The sequence below is a fragment of the Lolium perenne genome, chromosome 3 (assembly GCF_019359855.2).
Source record: "Lolium perenne isolate Kyuss_39 chromosome 3, Kyuss_2.0, whole genome shotgun sequence".
Taxonomy (NCBI): domain Eukaryota; kingdom Viridiplantae; phylum Streptophyta; class Magnoliopsida; order Poales; family Poaceae; genus Lolium; species Lolium perenne.
Genome location: NC_067246.2, coordinates 263,764,834 through 263,777,955, shown reverse-complemented (window position 1 = coordinate 263,777,955; position 13,122 = coordinate 263,764,834).

Here is a 13,122-nt window from a genome sequence, read left to right as displayed (position 1 = left end):
GTGACAGGTCACGATTCATTACACTCTGCAGAGGTGTGTTGCTTTACCCATAAGAGATCTTATCCTTGGTGCCAACCGAGCAACTTTCCCGTCCACACTTCCTATGGTGTGAGGCCCGGTATAAGGTCATAGCCAATCATATTCCTCCGCTACCTCGCACACCCACCCTTTGTTGCAAACCCCGACCCTGGGTCCTCGCCGGTCCTCTTACACCAATTAAGGATGGACCCCGACCACGATGATAGTCTGGGATCGAACCAAACTCCTTCGCCGGTAGCTGCAACCCATCATAGACCGCAATACCGTGGGGACTTAGAGTGGGATCCCCACCCACAAGTTGTTCCGCAAGCCGCAACTGCTACGGTATGCACAGCATAACCGTGGGGAATTAGAGCGGGATCCCCACCCTCAAGTTGCTCCGCAAGATACAACCGCTACGGTAAGCGCATCCGTTGATGTACAAGAGGTGGAAATACGATTGACTAGTCCGTCCCATTTCAGATCTTATGGTTAACACGAGTTTTACGGCACAAGAATCACTGGACGACATTTGTTGTTTAATCCTAGATGGATATAAACCCTTGCAATGGAACCTCCACCATATCAACACAATCCATGGTTTCATTGCCCACCACTTAGTCATATTCATAGTTATGAAAATAGTGGTTTTGCTTTTTATGCAATAGTGATAATCATAGTACTTTGCAAGTAATTTGATAAAATATACTCAAATGGAATGAGCAAGCGATGAACTTGCCTGAACACTGCAAAGTGTTGCAGTTGGATGGTGTGGACTGACCCTTGTCCTCTGTTGCTGAAAAATAGCATCATTGTCCGATAAGGGCAATGGTTAAAGAAGCATTTATGCATGATTCCAGTTTTAGGGTTTGTTCCCCCCTTCCGATGACTTATCATTTCATGTGAGAGCTTGATACTAAGAATGATTCAGGGATACTCTGTTTAGGGTAAAATACAACCTTGAAATGTTGTCAAGGTGTTTTTAAAGTCCAAAAGAATTTATGGACTTATTTTCATTATTGAAAATAGGAGGTGTGATTTAAATGATTATTTAAATCATCAAATTTGAACTTATTCTTGTTTATCTTCAAAAATTCTATTTCATATTTTATTATGATAGAGAATTTTATCCTGAGTGGTTTTCATATTTTAATTATTTTTTAGAGCTATAATGATTTTATAAAATTTGGTCAAAATTTGGTCAATAACTTGGGGATACTCTATTTAGGGTAAAATACAACCTTGAAATGTTGTCAAGTTGTTTTTAGAGTCCAGAAGAATTTATGGACTTATTTTCGTTATTGAAAATAAAATGTGTGATTTAAATCTATATCTATACCTAATAATAAAGGAGCTAACGTTTCCTTGGTTTCGTCCGTTTCGTCCGTTAAAAGTGTGATTTCGTCCGTCCGTGTACGTCTTCCTAATCGTAAGTCAGGCAAGCATCTAAGTCCACCTCAAACACGATCTGCCGTATTCAATACAGAAAGCAGAGTCCGGCTTCAACACGTTGAACCCTGTCCTCAAATAAAAACTCGAGATCCGTCCGCTTCGCCAACTCACAAACCCCACGCGGGATAGATCGAATAGCTGGCCGGAGGCTTGTCATGGTCAGCGTCAATGAGTAATTGGGCAGCATCTGGCTCGCCATGGGCGCCACCAGCTACCGCCGGTGGTGTCGATCATCGAGCTGGAGCCGAACGACCTCCGGCGCGGGTCAAGGCATAGTTGGCCGCGCGCTCTGCGCCGGCGACTCCTGAACCGGGACGACATGATCGGAGGGAGAGGCCGCACGCTCTGCACCGGCGACGCCTGAACCGGGGCGACATGGTTAGAGAGGCAGCTATGCTTTGTCAGCAACTAAATGGTGATCAGCGCTAGCTTGGCGAGCAGCACCATTCCAGGCTTATACTACACACCATCGAAGACTGCTCGAGGAGGCCACGTCACCGGTGGGCGGTGGCTCGAATCACTCGATACGAGTGCCTCCACCAGCCTTCAATCTGTCGCCAGGCTCAGCACCACTGTATATCTCCTCCCGTCCTAGCTCAATGTTTTCTTCTCACGTGGAGGCCTCAGCCCTGCCGGCGTTGAAGAGGTAGTCTCAGGCGAGGCTGATGAGGGCTCAAGTGGAGGGGGATATCAGATGGAATCATGGAATTAGCCGGGGCAGGTTCGGTCGGCCGTGAGTTGTGCAGGAAACAGGACACGGAGCGCTTTTCAGATGTACGGTAGGGAGTGGCGACCAGATGTGTTGATGTTGCTGGCCATATTTGGTTGCAAATGCCGCTGCAGAATCTGATCCATATATCTGATTATGCCCCGTTGATGATCAGTGACATGAGAAACGGGATGGCGATGAATTGGCCTGATCGAAACAAAAAGGAAGCTGTTTCCTAGGGTTGATTTCAGATAATTCTTTTGATGTGCTCTGAAAGTAGGACCAATTCTCTTTTCCCAACTACCAATCTTGGGTCATTGTAACACAATGGATTCCGTATAATACAGGAGTTACATCAGGTGTCAATCATCCAGAATTCTATCAGCTTGCACCGTATATGTAGAGCCCACAATTGGTAATGTTGTATATGTTTGAGGAATGCAGCCATCAATCAAAAGTAACACGATGTGATTATCAGGTGTGGGAGATGGCAAGGGTTTGTGGTATGGAATTATTGTTCGTGCACTCATAAAAAGAAATTTTTGAATACTTGAAAATAATGAGTTCTAAGAGCAGCATATTACGATGGATACGAAGATGTAGAAACACACTACAGTGTATCCTTTCTTCCAGTTAGTGCACACTTTTTCTATGAAGGAACCTCTCCGGATTCGGTAACAAGCACATGTCAATGGACTGATTGCACAAAGGTAAAACCCTAGAGGTAGACTGCATTGTGCTGCATTAAATTTGTTCCATAAAGTTGCAAAAATTTCATGTGGTATTTAATCTATTTTGAAGGAAATTTGAAGTATCTGGCGTGAATTGCTAAATTTTATTCATACAGCTAGCATTGCCCAATCATTTTAACTTCCTCCATGAAACTGTTTTTTACAGGATTTGAGGGGCGGGGCAAAACGATTTCTTTTGCCCAAATTACCAACTTATAATTCATATATCTAGATCTAAATTTTAGGACCGTAGCAACGCACGGGTATTCTTCCTAGTGATTATTTAAATCATCAAATTTGAACTTATTCTTGTTTAACTTCAAAAATTCTATTTCATATTTTATTATGATAGAGTTTTTATACTAAGTGTTTTTCATATTTTTAATTATTTTTTAGAGCTATAATGATTTTATAAAATTTGGTCAAAGTTTGTGTTTTTAAAGGAATTTGGAAAAGACTAAATTAACCCTGGGCCCACCTGTCGGTGTAACCAAGTGGGTTAGGTCGAACCGACCCACCTGGTCCGGCTTGACCAGCCTCACTTCTCTCTCGCGCGCGTCCGAAACCCTAACCCTAATCCCCTCTCTGGCGATCCGTGTCGCCTCCGCCGTCGCCGCTCGATTCCGGTGAGCTCCGCCGGACTTGGACCTCGCCGTGGGGCGCAATCGACTCGCCTCATGACGGCGCGTCGATCCGTCCGCGTCGATCTGGAGCAAGCGTTGCTCCCGCTCGTCCTCGACCCCCATCGCCATGGCTAGGGTTACGGGATCCGCGCGATCCCGCTGCTCATGGCGCTCCTGGTGCTAAGGCGCCGCCGTGGCTTCGCCGCCGTGGTGCGGGTGGTGCTGTGGTGCCGCCATGGCTTGGCTTGGCCTGGCGCCGCCGCGCTCCGGCGTGTGCCGCCGTGGCCGCCATGGCTGCGTCTGTCTGCTCGACCCCGAGTATGTGCGCCTCCCTTCTTTCTCCTTCCTGTGCCTGTTCTTCTTCCTCCTCTAGCTCTGGCCATGGCTTGTATCTCTATGTAGAGATGCTCGCCATGCCGATGCCCTACTGTGGCGCCTTGCTTGCCTGCTCATGAGCTGCTGTGTTGTGCTCCTATGCTGTTATGCTACTGCTGTGTATCTGCTGGCCTTGGCCAACGCTTCTGTGCAAGATTTCTTATTTAATTGCTTGCTATGCTTGCATCTCTTGCTTAATTCTAGCTCTGTGCCTCTGTTCTGGTTATTATGCTTGCCCGAACTCAAGTGTATTCATGCATGCTTGCTCATGAGCATCTTGTAATGCTCATGGGCTGCTAAGTTGCTACTGGTCATGCTACAATTGATTCAATTGCTTGCTTGCTAGCTCTGGCTGTTGCTATGGCTTATTTATATGGGTGTGCCATACATATATGTATTCCTGATTGGATTACTTGAGTAATTATTGCTAAAGCAATGTCAATGATGTGTGCTATTCATGTCTAGCTTGATCCAGTGGTACATCATGTATTTGATGTGCTTCTGGATACAATTATAAATCATTTATTTGATTATCTGTGAAGCAACTGTTGATGAATTGGTGTTGTGTAAGTCATATGATTTATGATTTGGTGCTAGGTTGGCTCCAGCATGTACTTGCATGCTTTGTTAGGCCCTGATGATCATATGATCTTCAGTGCTTGGTAATTTTCTGTTGTCCTATGGCTTGTGTGGCACTCAAGCTTGTGCTGGTGCATGCTCTTGCTTACCCCAGCACCTGCTGTTGCTTGCAGTGATCATCTGGATCATTTGCAATGGTCTGGTGCACTGTTTAATTATGCATTTCATTTATCTGGATAGTTTCACTTGATTGATTAGATAAATGAGGTGAACTGTTGAGCAGTAATGATCTCATGGATGGACTTGATGTAGCTAGAGGGATGCCAATCACTGATTGGGTACCCTAGCTCATGCTGAACCCTATTGGGTTATGATGCAATGGCTTAGTGAGTGTTTCTGTGGGTTGGAGGTAGCCCTGACAGCACTTGTGATGCTGTCATGGTAGCTCCCCTCTCTGTGGCTTACTGTGCATGGACAAATGCTCTCTGGCTGATCATGTATGATTGCCACAGGCTTTTTGATGTTGACAAAAATTGGTAGAAGATTGTATTTCTACCATTCTGATGGTGTAGCTAGGCAATTAGGTGCTTGGTGTCTTGGAATGGCTACCTGGATTGAATCCATGCTGGATTTCTCTGGTTGTGTCACTGTGTTGACACAACCAGTGTTCCCTTGGTTAATTTTCCTTCTAGCCTTTGTTTGATTTACTGGCACCAATTGGTCTTGCAACCAAATGATGATATATCCAGGGTTTCATACCCACTTTGCTTCTGTGATGCAAGTGTATGCTTATTTATGAGCAAATCAGTGATTTGCTCAGGTTGATTTGGTTTATACCTCACTCCAGCTCCTAGATGGTTTTGTTGTTGTAGAGGATTTCTTCTATGTTGATCTTATGCTTGCCCTGCTCCTCCTTGCAAGCCTGCGATGCTTGAGTTGTTCCTGTGGTGATTTTGGATAGGTTGAATAGCAGTGTTGTTCTTCCTGTTCTTGTGTTCTTGCTATCTGGTGACTTACCAAGCTGCTTGTCGATGGGTTGCTGGTTCTGGCGGTGGAAAAGGTTTTATATGAACCTTGCTTTGCTCTCCTGGTCGACAACAAGGCCTGGCCACACTTAGTGACTCATTGACCTGTGTGTGTGTGTTGTGCTGCATGCACACTGCCTTGTGAGCAGGCTGGCTGTGTGTGTGGGCTAAGTTCTTGGTACCAGGCTTGGTTCTTGGCTGAGAGTGGATCAGCTCGGCAGAGTTGATCATATCTTCTCTGTTACCATTTTCTTTCTAACCTGCCAAGTGGCAATGCCACTTGGCATAACTAGTGCTTTTCTTTGTTGTGTGCAGGGAATCAATTAGGATGATTAAGTGAAGATCAAGTGAAGATCAAACTCGAGCTTTAGTGGAAATTAGCTTGTAGTTTTAGGATAGAATATGACATTGTACTTTTCTTTTATTTTCTTTTTCTATTTTGCCAATTCTTGTAATGTGTTGTAATATTCCTTTGTTTCAATTGTGAATATTGTAAAGACAATGTATATTGTGTGTTAATCAATAAAGCTCAAGGTTTTCTCTAATGAGCTTTACTTTATTTTAATTATTCATCTTGTTTATTATTTATAATTGTTTATTGAATTATCTCAAGTTTGAATTATGAGATATCTATTTGATGTTTGAATTTGAAATTCAAATTCAACTTAGGTTTGAATTCAATCATGCAACTTAAATTTGAATTCAATCATGCAACTTAAATTGGGATGCAACTTCTCTCCTCTCTTCTCAAAACCCTAACTTAGTTGAATAAGAACAAGTTTGTCGCACTCTCGAAACCCTAACCATGTAAGGTGTCGAGAGAGAAACTTGTCCCCCTTCGATGCAGTTTTGTTTTAAAAGCGCGAAATTTCCCCAGAATTTACGATGCAAGGCACATCCCTTTCTAAAATCTACCCCTCGATCATCTCTAAACCTGGGACATTACAGCCTTTCCCCCTTAAAGAAAACTTCGTCCCGAAGTTGTGGTTGTAATACCTGAAGAGTTCGGGGTATGTTTTCCTCAGGTCTTCCTCCTTTTCCCAGGTGGCTTCCCTCTCGGGGTGATGTTTCCATTGTATCTTGCAGTACTTAATAGCTCGATTCCTGAGTTGTTTCCAGTTCTCCTCGAGAATCTTTGCTGGCTTCTCGATGTAAGTCAAATCTGGTTGTAACTCGAGCTCATCATGTGATACTGGCTCATCTGGGGTCTTTAAGCATTTCCTGAGTTGCGACACATGGAATACATTGTGAACTTGTGCTAACCTTCCCGGTAGTTCCAATTCAAAGGCTAATCCTCGGTTTTGGCTCAGTATCTTGAAAGGTCCGATGTATCTAGGGCTTAACTTCCCCTTTACTCCAAATCTCTGAAGACCTTTCATCGGGCTCACCTTGAGATATACCATGTCTCCAACTTGTGGCTCCCATGTCCTTCTCTTCTGATCGGTATAACTCTTCTGTCGACTTTGGGCTATCTTCAGCCTATCTCTTATGATGTCGATAATCTGTTGCTTTTCCTTGACATAATCAGGATTGAACTCTTTGCTTGCTCCAGCCTCATACCAGCATATGGGTGATCTACACTTCCTTCCGTATAGAGCTTCGAACGGTGCCATCTTGATGCTGCTTTGGTAGCTATTATTGTATGAAAATTCTGCTAATGGCAAGTGCTCCTCCCATGATCCTCCGAAGTCTAGGGCACAAGCCCTAAGCATATCCTCTAGGATCTGGTTAGTTCTCTCCATTTGTCCACCTGTCTGAGGATGATAGGCGGTACTATAGTCCAACTTGGATCCTAAAGCTTCATGTAGTTGCTTCCAAAATGCTCATGTGAACACGGATCCTCGATCTGACACTATCTTCTTGGGCACTCCATGTTTACTCACGATCTCTTTGATGTAAAGATCGATGAGTTTCTCTCCTTTATCCTGCTGATTTACCGCTAAAAAGTGTGCGCTTTTCGTCAACCGGTCCACGATTACCCATATCATGTCCTTCTTTTTATTAGTCATGGGTAGTCCGGTGATGAAATCCATTCCTATCTCTTCCCATTTCCATTCTGGGATTGGTAAAGGTTGTAACTTCCCTGCCGGACTTTGATGTTCAGCTTTCACTCTCTGGCAGGTATGACATTCCGCCACGTATATTGCTATCTCTCTTTTCATATTATTCCACCAGAATAGTTCCTTGAGATCCATGTACATCTTTGTACTTCCTGGATGTATGGAATATGGTGTTTGATGGGCTTCCCGGAGTATTACTTCTTTGATCTCAGCAATATCCGGAAAGCAAATCCTCTTTTGAAACCATAGTGATCCTGATTCTTCTCGGTGGAATTCTGAAGGTCTTCCTTCATCAATCCTTCTCATCTCCTCCACGATGAATGGATCGTCCAATTGACCCATCATTATCTCATTCTTTAGGTTAACATTTAGCTCATCGGCCACTTGTAAAGCCGATAGTCCTTCATGAGCTTCTTTCTCCCAAAGTTGTATTTGGGCTTGGCTTATTTCCTTCCTCAACTTCGGTGATAACTCTTGTTCCACTCCTCCAGTGCTCTTCCTACTCAAGGCATCTGCTACAACATTGGCCTTTCCTGGAGTATAATTGATGGTCAAATCATAATCCTTGATTAGTTCAAGCCATCTTTTCTGCCTCATATTGAGTTCCTTCTGAGTAAAGAAGTACTTGAGACTCTTATGATCCGTATAGAGCTCACACTTGGCTCCATAGAGAAAATGTCTCCAAGTTTTAAGTGCAAATACGACTGCTGCTAGTTCTAAGTCATGTGTTGGATAGTTCACTTCATGAGGTCTGAGTTGCCTCGATCCATAAGATATCACTTTCCGATCCTGCATGAGTACGCAACCCAATCCATGCTTGGATGCGTCACAATACACGGTGTAATCCTTGCCAACTTCTGGAACTGCTAACACCGGTGCTGTGGTGAGTTTCTCCTTCAGAGTTTGAAAACTCTTCTCACACTCCTCCGACCACACGAATGGTGTGTTCTTCCTTAACAGCTTAGTCATCGGTCCTGCTATCTTGGAGAATCCTTCAATGAATCTCCGGTAGTAGCCTGCCATTCCTAGGAATCCTCGGATTTCCTAGACAGTCTTGGGTGCTTCCCAATCTAAAACTGCTTCTACCTTGCTCGGGTTAACAGCTATTCCATCTTTGCTAATAACATGACCAAGAAATTCTACTTGATCTAGCCAAAATTCACACTTGCTGAATTTGGCATAGAGTTGATGTTCTCTTAGTGTTTGCAACACTAACCTCAGATGTTCAGCATGTTCAGTTTTATCTTTGGAGTATATCAAGATATCATCGATGAATACGATGACAAACTTGTCTAGATATGGCATGAAGATCTTATTCATAAGATTCATGAAAATTGCTGGGGCATTGGTTAATCCAAAAGGCACTACAAGGTATTCATGATGTCCATACCTTGAAACAAAGGCTGTTTTCGGAACGTCTTCCTTCTTGACCTTTATCTGATGATAACCGGATCTTAGATCAATCTTGGAAAAGACTCCCGCGCCTCTAACTTGATCAAATAGATCTTGTATTCTAGGAAGTGGGTACTTGTTGTTGATTGTGACATTATTCAAATTACTGTAGTCTCCGCACATCCTTCTACCTCCATCTCTTTTATCCACGAAGATCACAGGTGATCCCCATGGTGAAACACTCTCTTGTATGAATCCTTTCTGTTCCAAGTCATCCAATTGCTCCTTAAGTTCTTTCAACTCCTTAGGCCCCATATTATATGGTGCTTTAGCAATCGGAGCTGTTCCTGGAATTAGGTCGATAGTAAATTCTATCTCCCTATCTGGTGGCATTCCAGGTAATTCCTTAGGAAACACATCCTGGAATTCATTCACTACAGGTATATCCTCCAACTTCACCTCCTTCATGTTGTTCAGCTGTAGCTCGACTTCGATCTGTGTATGCTTGTCTCCTTGGTAGATCATTCTACTTCCATTGGGGCTTTTCAGGGACACAGTCTTATTCACACAGTCGATCAATGCTCCGTTAGCTTCTAACCAGTTCATACCAAGAATGACATCAATGTCCTTCATCGGTAAAATGAACAGGTATGCATCAAACGCGCATTTATTGATCATAATGACTTGTTTTTGTTTGGTATGGGTTACTACTATCGTTCCCCCCGCGGAAAGTATGGTTATGGGTGTATCTAACTTAGTGCAACTAATCCCATGTTTGATGATGAATTGTTGAGAAATGAATGATGTAGTTGCACCAGTATCAAAAAGTACTTTGCCAGGATGAGTAAGTATCTAGAGCGTACCTATCACTGCCTGATCGGAGTTAACCACCTCCTCCAAGCTGGTGCAGTTTAACTTGCCGAAGGGTTTCTTGTTCTTCCAGTTCCCTCTGGTGTTTCCTCCTCGGCTTCCTCCTCCTCCAGACTGACCTCCTCCATTCTTTTTATTGGGACAATCCTTCATCATGTGCCCCTCTTGACGACACCCAAAGCAAATTATCTTGGGTTTATGACACTCTGTTGAGAGATGTCCTTTCATTCCACAGATACGGCAAACAATCTGGTTTGCCTGCTGGAATCCTTGAGTACTCCTCTGGTTGTTGTTGTTGTTGTTGTTGTACCTCGGCTTGAAACTCAAGCTGGTATTGGGCTTGTTGCTAACATACCTCTTAGGCTCAAATTTAGCCTTCTTCCTTTTCTCATCTTGAAGCTGCTTGAAGTCATCTTCAAGAGTGATGGCTGCATCCACCAACTCTTGGAACTCAGTCGCTCTCATCATCCTGAGCTGAACTTTGAACTGGGGATTTAATCCCCGCATAAACCTCTTCTTCTTTTTGTCCTCGGTGTTGACCTCCTCAACGGCATACCGACACAGCTTTGAAAACTCCCTGACATAAGTCAGGATGGCCTTATCCTTCTGCTCGAGACTTTCAAATTCTCGACGCTTCAACTCCACAATGCTTTCAGGGACATTGGATTCCCTGAATTTCCTCTTAAACTCCTCCCAGGTGAATACCTTCTCAGCCGAGTAAACGACTACTATATTGTCCCACCATGATGCGGCAGGTCCACACAACAAGTGTGTTGCATATCTGACCTTTTCCAGGTCATTGCATCCAACGATGTTGAGATTTCTCTCCGTGTCCATCAGCCAATCCTCCGCGTCCATAGGCTCAGGCGCGTATGCGAAGGATATAGGCTTAGTATTCTGGAAGTCTGACAGAGTGACTCCCTGATTGTCAGGTCTCTCCACCTTATTCTGTTGAAGCAGCTCCTGGAAGAACTTGTTCTGCTGCTCCAACGTTATACGTTGCCTTTCCTCCAACATTTGCATGTATTGGAGGAAGTTCTGCTGTGTCATGGGTGGTGGTGGTGGAAACTGGTTTCTGGCTGCTTCATCAACCTCCTCCTTCTGCTTGGCTTCGTGCTCCATGCGCTGCGCATCACTCTCCTCACCTACTGGTCCCGACATATCCCCCTAGTTCTGCAACACAAAGTGGTACTCATAATTACTCCATGCGCAAGTTTTCTGAGCTCAACTTTGTGCACAGAACTAGTCACGCAATGGAAATCAAGAAGCAAATCCAAATCATTCAAAACATATACCATGTATATACATACTTAAGTGGTTTTATTACAATACTCAGGGACGATGTGAGTATGCAAACTCACTTATTGAAGTATATGTACAAATTTCTACAAATATTACACACTACAATACATGTGGTACTATTGTATTGTAGTCTCGCCTCCCTTGGTGGTCTCTAGTCGTACTTCACTCCCGGTACATCCCAGGCTTCCATCCGGTCGAACGTGTCGTCCTCCTGACAGAATCTGGAACGTAGGGTCTTCCCGTCGGCTGGTAGTCGGAATCAGAGGATGATCCGAGGGAGAAATCTGTGTTCATGAATTGATTATTCAAAACATCATAATCCACCCATCGGGTATACTCCCCTGTGACTCCGCCATAGGTATTACCTCCATCAGTATCTGATTCAATCAGTATAGGGTACTCCTCATAGTCACCCCTATTATACTGATTGCCCTGGAACTGGGTTGTGGCGTCCTCATTCATCTCCGCATTATTTCGGACTGAATTGCCAGAGTTTCCTGTGTCTGACCCCCAATGCCAACCTGTTGAGTTCTCTATAGGAGTCTCGGAACGCTGATGGTTTCCGGATTCCTCTCCACCCTCATATCCTCCACGTGAACTACTAGGATAGTACCTAGGTGTAATGGGTGTGGTTTCTAGTTCGGGATGGTCAATACTAATGTAATCACCAGCTGAATAAACTGGTGTGTGCACTTCGTTCTCCATTGATTCCTTCCCCTTAGTCTCCTCCTTGGGTTCAGTGAACTCCTCTAGCATTGTATCAATTGCCCCCGACAGATGTCGGTTCAACTGAAAGAACAATGACAGTAAGTTGCGGCTATTGTCCATGTACTTAACGGCTTCTGCTGGTTTGCGTTTTGCAAATTTGAAGTGGTTCAGCATAGGATCATCTTCCTCCTCCATATGAGGAATGTGTGAGAATTCGGAACCCATAAGCTCTTTCGTCTTATGCTCCCGAATATCAGTGATGGCTCTCATAATGGCTATGTGGTAGGCTGTTTGGGTAGTTCTAGCCTCACCTGCTGACATCACTATGCTCATTCCTAGGGATTCTGGAAGTCTTAGTCCTACCCTACACTTCGCCAATACAGTACCGTCGTAGTACATGTATTTCTTTACTTGGATCTGGGGATCACACCCAAATTCAAGTAACATGGCACGAAGAATATCTGCGAGCCCTCCTTCATATTCACTCAGTGTTGAATCCATGACTTTCATGTTTCGTCCCGGACGTGAACTTGCCATAGTTGGCTGTAGAATAGAAAGAATATAAGATTAGTAATAATGCATCATAATAGAGATAATAAAGAATTATCGCACTAAAAGATATGATTGTTTTATTCTCAAGTGAATATACACCATATTTTTAGAGAATTCTTTACTAATCCTATTTGACTCCTAACGTTCGGTCCCATTTACTAGGTTCCAACCTAAGGTCAAAGCTTTTGCTCTGATACCAATTGTGGTAACCCTACATACCACTGCATGTTGTAGTATGCCAGTCGTTGATATAACATTCACGAAGTACCATTCCGCAAATATTACATCCCTCAGAGTAGTACAAAAGAACATAGCAGGTCCATAACTCATTCATTCATTATTACAAGCATAATGTACATATCATCTCGGAGCTCCTCTTGGGTCCTAAGAGGGATACTCCTGGGTTCGAGGCGAACCCATCTTAGCTTACAATATAGAAGTCTTACTAGGTGGTACATTTATTCCCTCGAGCAGTTAAGTACTAAGAGTTCGTACTGCTCGGTTACTACTACTACTCGGTTAGTCTAAACTTGATCTCCTCCAGAATCCTCCCCGGTTCCGTAGACTATAAGGTAGTCTACGCCTTCAATACCTCCAGAGAGGTCTGGTTCTTCATAGCCGATAATCTCGGCTCCTTCAGGGTTGTCGTTGTCCTCCTCCAGATGGTTCAGACAATCTAAGCAGGGGATTTAAGAGTGGTATGAGTACGAGCGTACTCAACAAGTT